The sequence below is a fragment of the Pteropus alecto genome, unplaced genomic scaffold, assembly GCF_000325575.1.
Source record: "Pteropus alecto unplaced genomic scaffold, ASM32557v1 scaffold71, whole genome shotgun sequence".
NCBI classification, from domain to species: Eukaryota; Metazoa; Chordata; class Mammalia; order Chiroptera; family Pteropodidae; genus Pteropus; species Pteropus alecto.
The window spans coordinates 18,163,982-18,182,973 of record NW_006433024.1 but is presented as its reverse complement, the minus strand read 5'-3'; the positions used below and the strand labels follow the sequence as shown (position 1 = coordinate 18,182,973).

Genomic DNA, 18,992 nt, shown 5'->3' with positions numbered 1-18,992 from the left:
GCATACACTGTGGTTTTCCATCTTTTGTTTTTCTGCAGAGTAATCTTTTTTCGAATAAAATCATACGCTGCACCCTAAATGCATAAGAGAGCTGCCATGGTGGATGTCAGCTGGGGGGAGGGGGCGAGGCTGACCTGCTTGCCTATATCCCGCCCAGGCCCCGGGGCCACTCGGAGATGGGGCTCCTGCTCGGTCAGTGACTGCCTCCTCTCTTTCCCCTTCTGTCTGAGAGGCCTCAGAAAGGTGGTGGCTGAGGGATCGTTTTCCAGGAAGGGTCTGTCATAGGATCAGTCTTCTGAGCGGCCATTTAGGGCAAATAAATGCTAAAGTGGCTCAAGAAACTTTCCCTAGGGATAAGGGGATGAGAATGGAGGTGAAGGGAACTAGGAAAAGGTCCTTTGAGGAACTGGAGGGGAACCCAAGGCAGCCAGGTATGGGGTGGCTGAGATAGTGGGGTGGCTGCTGGGGAGCACGGAGACTCAATATAGGAGGGACCTTTGGGGGCAATCCTTTTGAACAATGAAGTATCACCTGCAGACATATCGTGTCTGCTTTTGTGTGCGTGTGTGTGAGTATGCGTTTGTGTGTGTGTGTGTGTGTGTGTATGAGTCTGTGTGTGTGTATAAATCAGGCTTTCAGATATCAGATTCGATGAAACTGAAGCATACTTGTCAGAGGCCACCCCTAATGCTGTAAGCCACAGGAAGGACCCATTTGAGACCAATCAGCTCTCCTGCTTGCTCCATGCTTCCCACCCCCTGCCCTGCCACTAACAGGGAGCATCTGTTGTTTTGCCCAGCATTCCTTCCTTTTTCTGAAAATAGCAGCTTGGTTTTCCTTTTGGGGTACCAGCCCTCACACACTTTCAGGCCCACTCCCCCCCACCCACCACTCACAATACATACACCCTCACCACCCACCACCCAACACTGAGCGAGACTGGCCAATCGGCACATTCTCTCCTGCTTTCAGTGATTGGCCAGAGATGGTCACGTGACCCACGACCGGCCAATAACCTTCAACTCTGGGGCTTTTGTTGAAACTCCTGAGAAAAAGAAGCTCTCCTTTCATTGAATTTGAAATGAGCAGGATGTCAGTCTGGAGCTGCTGTTCACTGCACCACTGCCACGTGGAACAGGCCTGCTGGGGAATGTAGCCGTCAGGAGGGAAGCAGAGGGCACAGACATGGGCATCATTTGAGCGTTGGATTCAGTCCTGCCTTGGACACCAATAAACAAGCTAGTAAGTTGCTGGTCTTGCTTAATCACATTTGAGTTGAGTGTTGACCTCAGTTCGACACAGCCAGCATCCGACCTCAGTTTAGCCTTTGCCCAGCCTCTCATCACCCTGGTCCCCGCTGTAGACAGCTTTCACTTCTGGCACATCATTGGTTCTTGCTGACCTGGGTGGCAGCTCTAGCCTTTCCTTCAAATCCAAGGACTGGGCACAGGCTAGAAGCCTGCCAGGCTCACCTGTGCCCCAGCCTTCTCAGCTGTCTGGCTCCTCCTACTGTTGGCTGATCTGGTAAGACACCTCTAACCTTGGCTCAACTGCTCACTCTGCCCCGCCTCAGGGTCCTGCCTCATTGACCTTCGGTCCTGCTGGAGGGGTACAGACACTAAACAATGAATGAGGCCCTGGAATTCAGCCAGGCCTGGGCTTGGGGCAAGAATAGACACCTCAGGGCACTGGTCTGTTAGTCTCAGAGAGACCTGCCATGAGCAGAGCTGTGGTGTATAGCAGGAAGATACTGGGCTCAGGTGTCAAGCAGGCCCAGAAAGTTTCTGGATCACTTACCTGCTGTACCACCTTGGGCAAGCTGCCCTCTCTAAATTTCATAATCCACAACTTTAAGATGGGGGTCATACCACTACACAGTAACAGAAGGACAAAAATCCACAGAACCGACAGCACCAATTGCCCAGAGCTGTGGTGTATAGCAGGAAGATACTGGGCTCAGGTGTCAAGCAGGCCCAGAAAGTTTCTGGATCACTTACCTGCTGTACCACCTTGGGCAAGCTGCCCTCTCTAAATTTCATAATCCACAACTTTAAGATGGGGGTCATACCACTACACACTAACAGAAGGACAAAAATCCACTGAACTGACAGCACCAATTGCCGACGAGGCTGTGGAGCAACAGGAACTCTCACTCGTTGCTGGTCGAAATGCAAAATGGTACAGCCACTTTGGAAGACAGCTCGGCGGTTTCTTAAAAAGCTAAACATACTCTTACCATACAATTCAGCAATTAGGTTCCTAGGTGTTTACCCAACTGGTTAAAACTATGTCCACACAAAAACCTGCATGTGAAAGTTTATAGCAGCTTTATTCACAATCATCCAAAATTGGAAGCAACCAAGATGTCCTTTGATAGGTGAATGGATAAACGAACGGTGGTGCATCCAATGGAATATTATTGGATAAAAAGGAATGAGCTATCGAGCCATGAACAGACATGGAGGAACTTTAAATTCATATTGTTAAGTGAAAGAAGGCAATCTGAAAAGGCCACATACTGTGCAATTTTAGTTCTAAAACATTTTGGAAAAGGCAAAACTATAAAAGCAGTAAAAAGATCACTGGTTGCCAGGGTGAGGAAGGAGGGAGGGAGGATGAAAAAAAAGGGGGGATGAATCATCTTCTCCGGCAAGGTGGAGGGTCCCCCAAATCCATTTTCCTCTTCTTCGATAGAAGTAGAATTGTAACTGGGCAATAAAGACTCTAACTTCCAGCCGCCCTTGCAGCCGAGTGTGTCATATATCTATATTCTGGCCAATGGGACATGCATGGAAGTGATGTGTGCACCCTCTTAAAGGAAGGGGCATTCTCTCCTTTTCTGATTTCCCCTTCTGGCTGAGTGGAATGGAGAGACTGTCATGGGCTGTGGATAAGTGATGGTGGAGCCACAGGACAGAAAAAAATTTGGTTCCCTAATGTTTTTGTGTAGAAGAATCCCCTTAGCTCAGATTTTTCTTGAGAGTAAAATTAACCTCTCTTTTGTTTAAAGAACTGTTATTTTGGATTTTTATCACACACAACCACACCCATATCCTGACTAATGCAAGGACCTTCAAGGATTATTCTGAGGATTCTGCATAATATAAGTAAAGCATCTTTACATAGTCATTCATTCAACATTTAATGGCCAGTTTACTCTGCTGGGATCTGAGATTCAACTAAGAACAAACTCCTGTCCTCATGGAGTCTACATTCTAGCATGAATGTGAACTCGACCAATGTGAGAATAAACTAATTACAGATTGTCATGGATGCAGGCATGCTATTAGTAACAACTAATGTTTATTGGGTTCCGAGCTTACTATGTGTCCATCCTATTCTAAGCCCTTTTCATGTATTACTTTATTTTATCTTGACCACAAACCCAAAGGTGGGTGCTGCTGCTTGCTTGATGAGGAAGCTGAAATACAGGTTGAGGAATCTGCCTCAGGCCACACAACTCGTAATTGATGGTTCTAGGATTTGAACCCAGGTCTATTGTACTTTAGAGCCTTAACCACTGGACTCTCCTGCCAATGAAAATAGAACTGCACTGTGATAAAGAATGATAAGATGTCCAGCTGATGGTTACTATTAGCAATAACAACAACAAAAGCAGCATAAAACCTTGTGCCGAACAAGCCTGAACTCCCTTACCTGGGTGACCAGTGTCTGGAAAAGGATTGTGCTCACGTTTCTAGATGCCAAATTCAGCGAGTTCAAGTTGCTTTGATGACAGTGTCAGAAGCTCTTGCCACTCCAAGCCCAGGGCTGTCCAGGAGATGCCCACCTGTCAGAGATAAGCAGAATCAGCTGTGACTGCCTAGTCCGGGGAAAGCTTATCAGCTCATACTTCCCAAAGTCTCTTGTTTTTGTCCAAAATGCTCTTTGGGCCCAATGCCATGAGGCAAAGTATTGAACCCAAAGCGGGAGCCTGGGGTTCCACATCAGGATTGGGGAGCCATAGCCTAGATCCCAGATAAACTTGCCTAGAAACAATTCTAAGATGCAAAGATATGAGTATGCCTGTGTGTGTAGGTCATGAATAAAAATACATAAGCATCACACCCACTGTGTCTAGCACAGCGCCCTTTGCAGAGTGGGGATGCTTGACAAATGTGTTGTGGTTTGCTTTGATATAAAACATAACTTTATATTGCTGAGTGAGTGGGTGGAAACACCAGGAGAGTTCAAGTGCACTGAAGGAAAGATCCTTCCTTATGTGCTGATGCATTCCGGGAACGATCCAGCCAGCCAGACCAATGGCTTCATTTTATCAATGTGGAGACTGACTCAGAGAGGGGCAGTAACTTGTCCAGAGTCACACAGCAAGTGGCTGACCTAGGCCTAAACCTGGGGTCTCCCCTGACTTGTGCCCGTGTGCTCTCTCCAGGGGTTCATCCTCTTTTACAGTTGTCAGCCTTGTAGCCCCTAGAGCAGCCGAGGCACACCACTGGGGTCTGCTGCATGCCTGCCAGGTGGATGCTGAGACAGGCCAGATCCGGGAATGGTTTCCTGGTTGTGTTCAAGCCCAATGAGGAGTGGGAGGCAACACTCGCAGTGGTCAGAAGTGTGGGCTTTGGAGGCAGGTGGGCCTTGGCCCCACGCTGGTGCAACCTCGTTCCAGAAACGGGACACCGGTCAACTCGAGTGTCCTCTCAGACCATCAGTCTCCTCGTCAGTCAAGGACTGAAGGGAGTTAAAATGGTTTTCATAAGTCTGTGAAGCACACAGAAGAGCATTTGGCACAAAGCAAGAGCTCAGTAAATGTTAGGGAGGCGACATAGGGAAGGATGTTTGAGTGCCTGTGGAGGAGGCGGAGCACTGGACTGGGAGTTGTTCTGTGTCCTTGGCACATCTTTAGACAAAAATCTCTCAATTTCACGAGTCATTTGCTCCCTCTGATCCCACCTTTCTCCGCCCTCTCTGGCTCTCATGGACCCATGCGGGCCCCCAGCCCAGCATACCTGCTTTTCTCTCTGGGCCACAAACTCCCCACAGGACCTCACAGCCCAGTCGACACTTTCACCAGCCAGCAAAATGCAAATGTCATTAGCGCTCTGCAAGATGGTGAACGCTAATGTCACACCAGAAGGCAGCCATCTCGTGAGAACTGGGGAGGTGTGGGGGTGGGACGAACACCCTGGGAAGGGTGGCATTCTCTGCTTTTTCCAAAAGGGTATGATCTAGAAATAAATAAATGGCTGCAGGAAAGAGGTGACAATGGAGATTGTTTTAGCGGCGTGCTATGCAGCTGTGCCTTTCTCACGGGCTCACCACGGCTGCCTGTGGTCTCTGCTTCCGCTCATCCGGATGACATGTGTGTGTCAGCCTCTCTGGGCCTCTTTCCCACACACACTCCACGAAGAGGCTCATCTGGGAAACCCCCTGTCTCCAACTTTTATTTCCACCCCGGTCCATACTTGCTCCCTTAAAGCTGCTGAAGAAGCAGATCACCCACCCCCTTAACAAACCCATGGCAGAGGGGAGTCTTCGCTCCCAGCTGGAGGTAGCAGCAGTGGACCCCTGCGGATCCATGAGCAGGAGTCCTGGGTTCCAGTCCCAAGCCGAACTAACTTGCTGTGAGCTCTCAGGCACAGCCTCCCCTTCGTGGGCCCTTGGTCTCCCCGTCTGTGAAAGGGCACCCGGGAGCCGCGTCGGTCCCTGCCATCTCTCCGTGCCAGTTCTAAAACCCGGGGCTCTAGTGAAACACAGGCAGAGGTGCCAGGGTAAGGCTCCTCCTCCTCTAGTGCCCTCTGAGAACAGCACTGATGACCCCAGCAGCTATATTCAGGCCTCTTAGAGGAGAAGGGAAGATGCGTGTGTGAGAGAGCAGGGTGCTGTAGGGGGGTGGGGGTGGGGGAGCAGGGTGAGCAAAGGCCCAGATATCCAAGTAGGGAGGCCTCAAGCCAAGGCCGCCTTTCAGGGTAGAGTGGGAAATGAGATGTAAAAGTCCCACGGTCAGTGCCACACGCCTTTCCTCATTTAATACTAATGATGTTATTATCCCCATTTTATTGATGAGAAACTGAGGCTCAGAGAACTGGGTAGTCGCATGGCTATTACACAGCAGGAGGAGTTTGAATCCATAGTCGATGTAAGAGCAGCTCTTGATGGCTGTGGGAGGCCATCGTCTAGACTGTTTGAAATAGAATGTGAACTAGAGAAATTCAGGAGTGTGTGTCGTGAACACATGCAGATGAGTTCCTTGTCACCTGAGAGTGGGCAACATTGTGTCTGTGCGTGGGGCTGGGGGAGCTCAGTGTGGGGATGTGCGTACATTGTAAACATGTGTCTGTGTCACTGCCAAATGAAGCCATGGACCTGTGTTCAGGCCCAAAAGTGCTGAATGAGGAGGATGTGACCAAGTGCCCAACGGGGCTGGGGAGTGGGCAGTCAGAAGACCCTGGCCATCCGCAGCAGCCAAGGAAGCCCTGCTCTTCAGCTGTGAGCTAGGCCTGTCCTCACAGGTCCCCGGATCCCTCATTCCCAAAGGCTGAGCCCACTGCTCCCTGGGAGAGAGGAGGCACTTCCTGCCTTTGGCCTGGCATCTTCTGGGGTTGGTCTCCTCTGTGGTCCCTCAGGCTGCCTGCCCCAGCTAGGGAAACAGATCCTGCAGATCAAGGCTGGCATATACATGGGCTGCTGCCAGAAGGTAGAGAGGACAGTGAGTGACCGACCATACTGGCTGCAAAGGTGGAGAGAGGGCAATGGGGGCTAGCCAGGCTGTATTCCAGCCCAGGCCCTGCCCTACCACTGGCTGTGTGACCGGGGCATGCAGCCCACCTCTCTGAGCCTCACAGAGCTGCAGAGATGACATTCTAAGGGGAAGTACATGCAAACTGTAATGTGCTGTACCCATGATAGAGCTGTGGTTCTAATCTCAGAGGCCAAGATAACGCAGGAAGTAGTAGAGTGTTCCTGAGGAGACTTAACGGAAAATCCAGCCAAGGCCTTTATGTAAATAAGTTCCCCTCTCCCCTCCCCTGGGCCTCTGTTTCCCCACCTGTAAAAATGAGGATCCTTAAGCCCAGTTATGGAGTAGTATCCAGCCCCTCAGTGTCTAGTTTTCTTTATCATGATTTGCTATTAACATCATAGCTGGATTTCATTTGCCAGAAACCAGAAGCCATTCACGCAGCAGTGAGCTGAGTAAATGGGGCCAGGACAGGTAAGTTTTGATGGAGGAGAGAGGCAAATAGTTTTACATTTGAGTCACTGACCTAGAAGGAATGCGACAATTCCAGGACGACAGAAGGAAGCTTGTGGAAGGGAGGGAAGCAGAGCCGTTGAGAGTTGATAGAATTCGGAAGAAGTGTTTCCCTCAGTTTTCACTGGGCTGGCCCTGAACGCCACAAAGACACAGGAGTTGTTTCCTGGAGGCCACAGGCAACACGCACACTCGCTCATCTGGTGAGTGTTAATCGAACATCGGCTGTGTACCTGGGACTCTGCAGGTGCCAGGGATAAGTGAGGCACAGACCACACCTTCAAAGGAGCTCATTGGTATAGGGAAGAGAAGGCAATGCCCTTCTCTTGGTTCGAAGTGGCAAAGGAGGGCTCATCACATGGCTCCGAGTTTAGAGGGGGGAGGGGCCCCTTCCTTCTTGAGCCCCCGGGAAGGCTTCCTGGAGGAGGGAGCAGATTTGAATGTATGGAGAGGAGAGGAGGGCACTGTGGGCAAAGGGACCAGGACAAGCAGAAGGCATGGAGGTACCCAGGTGTGGGATAAGTATTCAGGACTACGAGCCAAGGCTGCCTACTAGTGCGGGGGCTGGATGGTTACGGTCCTTGAATGCTAGGCTAAGGATGATGAACTGTATCTGCAGGCAATGGGGAGCCACTGAAAGTCATAGAGCAGAGGTGTGCTCCAGGTAGGTGAAAAGCAGGCGGGGGCCCAGGCAAGTGGAAACAGATGATGAGAGGATGAAAGGAAGAAGGGCAGGGCCTGGTGGTGGTAGTGGGACCCAGAACTGGCAGGCTGCGGGGGACGATGACGACTACACTTAGATACGTTGGGTCTGCATCCCAGCTCTGCCACTGTTAGCAACTGTGTGGCCTCAGACAGGTCATTGAACCTCTCTGGGCCGCCCCTATAAAGTGGAAAAAATAAAGCCACTCCATAGGGATGTAGGATTCAACCAGATAACAAATGAAAAGCACTTGGAACACATTAAGTGATTGTTGGATGCTTGCTTTCTAAAATTTAAGCACTTACTGCTTTTATTAATTAGTGGTGCATTTCCCTCTTACAAATAAGGACACCAAAGCTCAAGGTCAAATGACTGGCTAGAATTGGCCATGCTGGGCCTCAAATCACAGGAGAAGCAAGTTATGAGCAAATAAACCTAGGATGACTCAGAGAAGAGTCTTGATTTTAAAATATTGCTAAAGAAAGAGCTGTTTTATGACTTTTGCACTGTGCGCTTATTAAACCCAAGCTATAAATGTGAACTAATAAGTAAAATGAGTTAAGTTAATGAAAAAAGTCAGCCTTCAGTATGGATCCATATTACCTAATGACAGTCCATAAACATAAACATAAAAATTTAAAATACAAGAATGAATTGCAATGCCTAGCAGCTCAAGGGTTCTGTAATTTCTCTGTCTGAAATAAAAGCTATTGATTTTAGCTTGAGTTATCATTGCTCATGAGTGAGTCTTTGAGAAGTCATAAAGGAAGGAATTATTTCTGCTTGTTTACTCACTAAGGATCGGATATATTGAATTTAAATCGTCTCCGATTCCTAATTAGTACAAACCAAATTAGAATCCTAGTACAGTAGATCTGGAAAGGCCCTTGGAGGCCTCTGAGCTTAGTTTTGTTTGATAGACCTGGAACTCAAGGGACAAAGAAGGAGAATGACTTGCCCAAGAGCACGCAGCAGTTAGGGTACAATCCAAGCTAAAACCAGGGCTTCTGGCTCCTGGGTCAGCATCCTGCGCTGGTCCCTGCAGCCTCTGGGATCAGATCCTCAATTCTAGGCCTAATGGGTGTGCTGGGGTGTTACCTGGGCTTCAGTGCAGGTAGCTCCCACAATAACTTTCTCTCCCAGCTGCTAGGGAAAAGTAGCCTATCCAAGAAAGGAAACTCGAAACCAAACAGTCTAGCACTAATAGCACAATGAGTTCTAAGACACTCTAGCATATTGTAATGTAGGGGGCCCTTGAGCCCCTGTGCCAAACCTGGGCAAGGCAGCTCAGCTGGGATGGAGGCACACACCAGGGGTTCAGTTCTGAGAGAGGCTTCAGGATGGCACAGCCCCAGGGCCAGGTAAGTGCCCCACAGGGGAGGGTCAGGACACAAAGCCCTCAATGTATGGTGGGAAAGGGGTGGTCTCTCAATTCAGCCAGGACCTGTCACACACACACACACACACACACACACACGCACGCACGCACACGAACGAGTACCAGAGCGACCAAGGTGCTTTACGTGGGACATAGGTATGTGTGTGTGTGTGCATGTATGTTAAGCTTCAGCCTGCACGCAATTATGAAGCAGATGTTTAATTACTACCCGAGTGTTATTAATCAACACGATTAATACACAACCCGTACCACATAATTACTTTGCAATTACACCAAAACGAAATATTTTACTGCTGAGGGTTTGCTAATTACCCGGCTTTGCCAAAGGACAGGTATAATGGGCAGCAATTTTTCTTCCTTCTTTCCCTTCCTTTTCTCCCTCCCCTGCCCTCTCATTAGTCTTCTGGGATGATATTCTCACTACACTGAACTGGGAACCCAGGCAGCCTGCTGGCTTCCTACCCGAGGTGCTGCTTCTGCACTCACGTCAGTTTTAATGTGAACCCTAAATCGCCCTGCCCTCACTTCTCGGCTCTCCAGTTTGGAAGAGCATGTGCTCTCCAGAAATAAAGCTGGCCTCCTGCAGGCCTGTGATGGAGAGGCAGTGTGGGGCAGGGGTTATGCTGGGAAGCTCTGCCCACCGCTGCCTGGAGCTGAAGCCTAGCTATACCAGTTACTGGCTATGTGCTGTATGTCAAGTTAACTGTGCCTCCGTTTCCCCATGGATAAAATGGTGACGATAATGGCAATTATCTCAGGGTTTTTTGTATTTAATGAAACAGGTGCATAAAGCACTTAGCACAGTGCCTGGCAACAGAGTAAGGCTTTGGTAATCCCTATTATTACTATTATAGTTATTACTTACCCAGAAATGGCCCTTCCAGAAATCCTCTCAATCATAGTCTCCCAAAGGTTCAGGTTTTTGGATTCCCCTCCCCCAACAGCTCAGTTCCATATACCTGGACACATCTTACATTGGTCCCTCCCCTCTGTCTACCACTCCCACCATCCTCCCTAAGCCAAGCCCTCATCCTCATCTCACCTGGCCCACAGTCACAGTGTCCACACAATCTCCCTACTGCCCACCCCTGCTCCTGTTCTATCTTCCAGTGGGCAGGGAGATGGATCTTAGGAGTGGGGCTCAGACCATGTCACTCTCCTACCCAACCACCTTCTGTAGCTCCCCATTGCCTATGCAGCAAGGTCCACCTTCTCCTCTGGATTTGTAGGCCCTGGAAGATCACTCATGTCCCAAATGCCACCTTCATTTCTTAGGGCATTAACACAGCATGAGCATCTAAGTTTTTGATGAAGGAAAGAATGAATGAACGAATGTCTTGTTAGATTTTAGAGACATAAGGATGCCGAGCTGGGATGTCCCAGAGCATTTTACAAGCCTGCATATCTCCACAGACTTGGGGTTTATCCTTCATCGTTCATGTACAGACTATCTTGGTTCTCCCCCACTTCCCCTGACAAATGTCTTTCCTAAACCCAGCTGCATTTAAGAACAGTCGATCTTTTAAAGCACAGTAACCATATGTCTAGCTGAGCAAAGAGATCACATAAGGGCCCTCAGATGCAAAGGCCAATGTGTGGTCTGCTTGAGAGGTGCGTGGAAGGGACCTGGTGATAGACTCTGGCACGGACAGCACACGTTGAAGAGAGAGCCAAGAGTGTGTGCATGTGTGCATGGTGTGTACACATTCGCATAAGCAGGGCCGATGTAGCTACTCCTGAATAGGAAGCAACTCTTTCGGTTGCCAAAATATCAAATGTGAACCATTCATTCAATTATTCAATAAGCATAAGATTTCAGAGGAACTACATAAAGGGGCAACGGAGCTCATATATGTCCTGCATTTTCCTTCTTTGTCTGAAGTTCAAGCCTTGGTCTTTGGAGCTCTGAAGCCCTCTCCCAGGAAGCTGATGAAAAGGATTCCAGGGAGTGTTGGTTCTATTTCTCTTGCCTGGGATTTAAATAAATCTCCCTGATCGGCCACAGGGAAAATGTTCTGCCATCAACCGATGGGGAGCGGCAGACGGGAAACAGGAAACAAGACTCCTCCAGGTAAAGGCAGGGAAAGATACTCACTGCCAAGACACAGTTGTTTTCACTGAGAGGCCGCCAGGTTGCAGCCGCTCCTCTGCGGGCCAGCACTCAGGCTGTAGATGATGAAGGCGGCTGAGAACAGAAGCTTCCTTCCTCTCCCCATGGGCCTCCGTGACCCCTGCCCCCACAAGTTCTGGCTCTTCGCTTATCCACATGCACACACGCACCCCCTTACACACATGCACGCACGCATGCACGCACAGACACGCAGCAAAGTCTGGATTGAAGCGATAAGGTCAAAGGGTTAAGAATGTTGACAAAGAGGCAGGAAATCTTTGTTCACAGCTCTGGGACAACTTTGCTGTGTGCCGTGGGCAGGTTGGGTGCCCTCGCTGGCCTTCTGCTTTCTCCACTTAAAAATGAGACAGGTATTTCATGATCTTCAAAACTCTAGTGAAAGGAAGGGGCTCAGTCTCCACAGATGAGTAAAGGTGAGGTGAAGAAGAATCTGAGAGACTGAGTCTCAAGGATGAAATGACCTGTGCTTGGGAGAAAGCCAGCTGGGTGCCTACCAGGGCAAGAACCAGGGTCTCCTGCACCTTGACTCATCGGTCGGTGAGCTGAATCCAAATGTCCACCACTCATTATGTGTCTTTGGACGCTTTATGTGAACTTCTCTGAGCCTCAGTTTCTTCATCTGTAAAATGAGGACAGAGACACTTCTCATTCGCAGAGTTAAATAAGAAGACACAGGAGCTTGTCCAGCATGGTGTCTGCCCCACCCCCAAGTAAGCCTCAGCAAGTGGAAGCTATATTAGCATTATAGATTATAGCTCTGTCCACATCCTGGGGAAACCCCAGCCAGGCAGCTCACTCACCCCTCTGTGCTAACCTCAGGCCTGCAGAAACCCTGAGAAGTGGCTTACCTTCGCCCTTTTCTTCACCGGGACCTCTGGCAGCCCCAGCCCTGAAGGGGGACTCTCCTGACCACACCTCAGCCACATGTAGACACTGCTCGGGTGTTGACTTTATTAAAAAAGAGACAACTGGCTCAAAATAGAGTCACTTGTGCTAAGTCCCATGTCGGCAAACCAAGACTTAATACCGAACCTAATTACGGTTTCAGCCTCTCCCAGGAATGTAATCTTAACCGGTCTGTAATTTCCTGCTCAGTACTAGTGAGGTGATCCCCAAAGACCTCCTCCCTCCCAGAAAGGAGGGGACCTAAGTCTGAAACTATGCACTCTTTGCTAGAAATTTCTTTTTCCTGCCCATTCTGCCTATAAAAGCCTTCCATTTTTTACAGCTCTTGGTAGCTCCTTTCCATTTGCTGGATGGGATGCTGCCCAATTAATGAATCATTGAATAAAGCCAATTCAATCTTTTAATTTACTCAGCTGAGTTTTGTTTTTCAACAACATCAGTCCTCTGGACAAACAGTGGCCACTCCTTGGAGCCATGGGGGGAAGGAGTCTGGCGTGAGGGGTTGTAATCTCACCCAAAATGTGTCATTTTTCAATAAGCAGAGTATATCTGTGTATCCTCACTGAATAACAATGGGAATAAATCAATCGTTTGGAGACAAGCACCTCTGGGGAAATCTCAGGCCTTGGCTGACCTCAACACTAAAGGTTCCGGCTATGTTTCTCATTCCTGGAGGAAGGGAGCTGAGAACAATGGCCATCTTTTCTCTCTAGGCCCTGGGGACAGGAGCTCTTAGGGATTCACACTGTCCATCTCCCACTGAGGGAGGGAAGGAGCTCACCTGGGCCAGACCTGGCAGGAGAGACACTATCCTGGGATGGTCTCTATGCAGATGCAGACAGTGAGAGCAGGAAACCTGATTCTACCCATCCGACAGGTGCTGAGGGCCTACTGTGCACCAGGCCCAATGGAGCTTCTGTCCATGTGGCATCTGATGCATCCTTGAATGGACCTTATGGTGGAGGGGTCACTAGAGACACTGAGAGGTCAATGATTCCAACAAGTGGCAGAAAGGGGTTTCATACCTAGGTCTGTGATGAGGTACCACAGCTGATGTTTTCTTCCTGATTCCAAAGTAAAGGATTAGTGGGTACGCTGGTGCTGCACCAGCACCCCAACCCCTTTCCTAGATGGTGCACAGCTTCCCCCAAACTCGACAGTGCTGTCTGCTAACGTCTCCACCTGCACCTTCTCTGGGACGACTGCTGGTTTCTGGCTGTTCGGAGGGAACCACATCACCCAAAGATGCCTGGGAAGCCACATGCCTGGGAAGCCACACGCCTGGGAAGCCACACGCCTGGGAAGCCACACGCTACCCCGAAGCATAACCCATGGCCCTGACAGAATATGCTGGGCACAAACTCGATGATGCCATTCACACTCCAGAGCTCCCCATGGATCTGGCTCAGCCGGACTGCTCTTGAACTCCAAAGTGGCTTAGCTTTTTCCTTTGCCTTATCCCGCGCACCCATGCTGGTATGCAGATCTCTCCCGAGAATCTTCCTTCGATAATTCCCTTGCACAACCACCCCCGCTCAGGTTCTGCTGTTAGGGAACCCGACCTAAGACACAGGGTGCCCATAAAGGAGACAGACATGGTTCCTGTGGTCAGGGGACTCAACGTCAGTGGGAGTCGAGCCTGAGACACTTGACCGACCATGACCCTTTGACCATGACCATTCCCCGCCATCTCCCACCTAATATCAAGAACCTGTGCAACTCACTTTTCTTCCTGATCTTGTTGAATACCAACAACAACCTAGCCAAGATGGTTTGTTATCTCTCATCTTATAGATGAAAAGCCGAGGCTCAGAGGGATTCTAATTTGCCCAAGGTCACTTTCAATGCCCACATGGCCACACTTGGATAGGAACTCAGTTCTGTATGGCCACGGGGCCCCAGCACCTGCTCCCACTAACGAAGGCGATCTGAATACAGCTGCAGAGACGGGAGGGTAAGAAAGACTAGTGGTCAAGGTCATCCCTGGGCAAAGCTTGCTGTCCTCCTCTGCCACCTTGTGCAACTCCAAAAGGAGGGAGAGAGTGGGGCTCCCCCGGGACTGCTCTCCTGGTGCCCTTCTGGCCTTTCCCCACAGCACGGGCCATTGCATCTCAACCTCTCCAATGATCCTCATCGACTCTGGCTCCTCCCGCAGCCCCACTCCCAATTCCCGTTATGTTGCAAACTGTGCAGCCAGGCGGGTAACAGGCAGAGAATGGGAATTTTTACCTGTTGATTTGGTTTCTGAGCCTCTGCTGCTTGCCAAGCCTGAACTGCTCCCAGGCAGGCTCCGAATGGGGAGGCGGGGGAAGCAAGAAGCAAATGGGGGACAACTACACTGGCAGTCGCTGGGGGCTCCCTTGATGGTGAGGGTGGCCAAGTGGGGTGGGGTGGGGGAGGCAGCCTCCCTGGATCCGAAAGCAGGAAGGGGGCCTGGTTCCCAGGTCACCAGCTCCCTGCTCACTCTTCCCCATCCCTCACAGAAAGAGCCCACTGCTCAGGGTCAGAGGTGAGCTCAGCCAGGCAGAGGAGACCCCACCCCTTCATCCTTCCTTCCCCAAGCCATCAGCCTTCCTTAACGCGGCCTCTCCCTAGTGTACCTTGAGCCCTCGCTACCCTGGGCATCATACTGCGTTTAATCCTCTAATCTTTCCCCATCCACCCACACAAGGTAGCTATCCTCATCATCGCCTTCCTACAGATGTAGAAACTGAGGTTCGAAGAGGTGATGTAGCCTCAAAAGTTCAACATGGCCTAATCACATGACCCCACAATCCCACGCCTAGGTATACACCCCAAAGAACTGAAGATGGGGACTCAGCAAACACACATGCTCATAGCGCACTTCACTGAAGCCGAAAGGTGGAAATAGCCCAAATGCCCATCAAAGTCTGAATGGATAAACGGATGAATGTCAAAGATCCATAAAACAGAATAGTATTCAGCCAGAAAAAGGAGTGAAGTACTGATACGTGCTGTCACATACGCGACCCTCCAAAACATGATGCTAAGTGAACGGAGCCAGACACGAAAGGTCTCGTGTGGTATCGTTCCACTTATATGAAATCTCTAGACTAGGTAAACCGATAGAGACAGAAGGAAAATTAGTGGATGCCAGGGGCTGGGGGGCCGGCTCTTGATGTGTATGAGGGGGTTTTTTTGAGGAGGGGAATGGGGGTGAGAGAAACATTCTGGAACTAGACAGAGGTGGTGGTAGTACATTATAAATGTACTAAATACCATTGATGTGTTCATTTTAAAATGGCTAATTTAATGTCATCTGAATTTCACCTCTATTTTTTTTTAAAAGGTGGATGGTGCTGGGGGGCAGGGGCAGTGATGTCACTCCCTGAAGGTCAAAGAGCTGGTAAGTGAGGGAGCCCAGATTCACACTTGGTCTCGCTGACTGCAGGGCGCGCCCTTGGCTTGCCCTTGGCTTGCCCTGTGCTTTCCCACACTGGGGCCATTGCCTCTGCTTTTGCCAGGAAGGCCCTCTCTCCCCATTTCTGCTGCCCCCAAATCCTCCATTATTCAAGAGCCTTGGTTAAAAGCCGCCCCTGTCCCTGAAGCCTTATCCGATCTTGTTGGCTTTCCCTCCACCTCGGAGCCCACAGCCCTGTGCCCTCCCCACAGCAAGCTCCCCCGTCTGCCTCCTGCCAGAGTGAGCACCATACAGGGCTTTACTTCACTCCTACCACGCTGAGGGAATAACACTCCCAGGGGCCTCGTGAGGGTTCAATGATAGGAAAGCGCGTGGAGTTCTCGGCTCAGCGCTTGGCATGCAGTGAGTGCTCGATACATGGTGGCCGTTAAAGGGCTGGGACTCCTCTCTGCTGCCCTGGCACAGGCTCCGGGAACAGAACTCCTCCAACGCTTGTGGAATGAAAGGGGAGAGACACACAAATGCCCCTGATAAGGCAGCGCTCTCCTACCTGTTTTCCCGCTGGGCAGGAAGCCTGGGTTGGTTCACAGTTTATAATAAACGCAAATTCATTTCCTCTTGGCCAGATTGGCCCCAGTATGCACACACCCAGAGCCGGCTGTTTCTGTTGAATGTCTGGGGCTCCTTGAACCAGCCGAGCCCCCACTGAATTGTGGTGTTTTGTTCCACGAGGCACCTCCACTGCCAGATTCCACAGGTCGGGAAAAATCGGAAGTTCTGGCCTCTCAGGAGACAGGCCCCTGCCACGTGCTCTCCCCTGTCAAATCACAGACCCACTCCAAATCACAGCTGGCAAGAGCATCGACATTCGAGAAACAGATACCCATTAAACACCTGAGATGTATTTCGGGGGTGGAGACAGAGGTGGGAACAGGAAGACCTATTAGCTGTGAACTGGAATGCTGAAGTAACAATGAGCCGGGAGTGATTTGGATTCTGCCACTTCCCGGATCCATGAAGTGCCGGACAAGTCATGTAACCCCTCTGAGCCTCAGTTTCATCACCTGTAAAATGGGTAATAAGAAGACCCACACCTCACAGGGCCATTGTAGATATCAAAAGAGATACTGAGTGCGAAGTGCTCAGCACATTCCTGGTACAAAGCGAAGGCTTCATCAATACAGCGGTTATTGTTATTTATTATTCCCATTTACAGATGCAGTAACTGAGGACCAGGAAGGCCAGTAGGAGTCTGGGAGAGTCACATGATCCCCAAGCTGATGCTGTACTCAGCAAGTCCAGTTTTTAGATAAGGCACAACTGGAACAGTCAGTGCTGCCTTGGCAAACTGCCCCTGAGTCTGGCCTTGGGGATGGCTCAGCCACTAGGTGGACATGTCACAGGCCACCCTTACTTAGTCACTTCTGTGTGGACTGTATGCTCTGGGGAGGGTCACAGGAGGCAGCATGGATGGTGGAAAGAACACAGGGCTGAGAAGCAGACGACTCACCTATTTCCTGGCCAGGTGACCTTGGGTACGTCATAGAGCCAGGCTTTTGTCCACGCGGTTTTCTTGGTTTGGAATGCCATACCCCTCTTCCCCGTCCTGATAAACTCCTATTCATCCTTCAAGACCTAATTCACACATTGCTTCCTATGTGAAGCTTCCCATCTCTTCCAGGGCAAGGTGGCTACTATTACGCTCTCACTGCATTTTCTTCAACCTGCAAATTCCACGAGGGCAGGGACTGTGTCGGGTTTTCTGCTTTGTTCTCTGCAATGTCCACTGAACATAGTGTCTGCCACGCAGTAAAAGCTCATTGAATCATGAATGAGTGTCCATTACTGCCCCCTCCGCATTCTCCCACCCTCTGTGATGTCCTGCGTTGAATGTTGACCTGAGACATACATATATCTTACTCACCAGAGTTCAAATGCCCAAGCACAGGACTCATTTAACTGTGTCCCCCTGCCCAGAACTGGGTCAGTCCTCGGTAAAAGTCTACTGGACATGGTTTTTCTAATAATTGTCCTGCTTATCTCTCTGGCTTAAGCTAATGAATAAGCAATAAGACAACCATCAATGAAGCACTTTATGAATCAAAGGATTTACATACATGTAAGTTATTGGCATTAAGAATAATCCCAAACACCCGATAGTGCCAATCTTTCCAATACACTTTTGGAAGCTCTTTTGAATCTGGAATGGAATGTAGTTGATGATGCCAAGAAATTCACTTCAAACAAAACGAGGCGGGTAATTAGGAAGCCCTCACTCCAGGGAGAGCGAAGAGGCAGGGGCATCCCTGATCAGGCCTCTCTGCCTGGCTGTTGACAATGAGACGTGCCAAGGATGGGGTGGAGGGCTGGGAACCTCCTCTCCCACTGACACCTGAAGCAGAAAGAGGGGGCTCTGGGACCAGAGAAATCCAGCCTGGCCGCTTGCCAACTTTGAGATCATGGGTGAGTTCCTTAAACCCCTTATCACCCTTAGGTGGTGCGGGGTGTGGAGACGGGGAGGGTGAAGGTGCTCACCCCAGTGAGTGGTGGTGAGCACGAGACAATGAGGTAGTCAGACGTGGGTGGTCCTGGGTCTGGCCTGAGGAAGCTCTCAGTAAACATTCATTCTCTCTCCTCTCAGACCATCCTCGGACACGATTAACAGAGTGACAAAGCAAACCACAGACTGGGAAAAGTATATGCAATATCTGTCTATGACATAGGATTTATATACAGAATATATAAAGAATCGATAAAAAAACAAGACCAAGTTTAAAATTGGGCAAAAAAGGTGACACTTCCCCAAAGAAGATATCCAAATAGCTGATAAGTTTATGAAAAAGTGCTCAGCGTCGTTACTCACTAGGGAAATGCCAAAAAAAAATCACAATGAAACATCACTACAGAGCCACCAGCAGACTAAAACTGAACAGATGTATGATGCCAAGTATGACGAGATGGAGCAACTAGAACTTTCCCTCACTGCTGGCAGGACCAACCAATGGCACAACCACTCTGTTTCACGATGTCTATTAAAGCTAAACCTGTGCCTACCCTATGACAATTCAGCATTTCCACTCCCAGTTATATACCCAAGAGAAATGACTGTATATGCCCACAAAAAGGTGTGGACCAGAATGCGTGCTGCAGCTTTATTCATAAGCACCCAAAATGGGAGCAAGTAAATGCTCATTCCCAGAAGAAGAGATAAAAATAAATTGATTATATATATATATATCTATAAATATATATATATTTATA

At 49.6% G+C, this 18,992-nt stretch overlaps 1 protein-coding gene across 1 annotated transcript in view; it reads right to left on the bottom strand.

The window, feature by feature from the left end:
* Positions 1 to 18,992, bottom strand: part of TSPAN18 (tetraspanin 18) — a 174,841-nt gene that overhangs the window by 55,068 nt on the left and 100,781 nt on the right. The window contains exon 3 of the mRNA XM_006908059.3: positions 3,658 to 3,790. The gene's annotated coding sequence lies outside the window, so the exon portion shown is untranslated. The remainder of the gene's footprint in view (positions 1 to 3,657; positions 3,791 to 18,992) is intronic.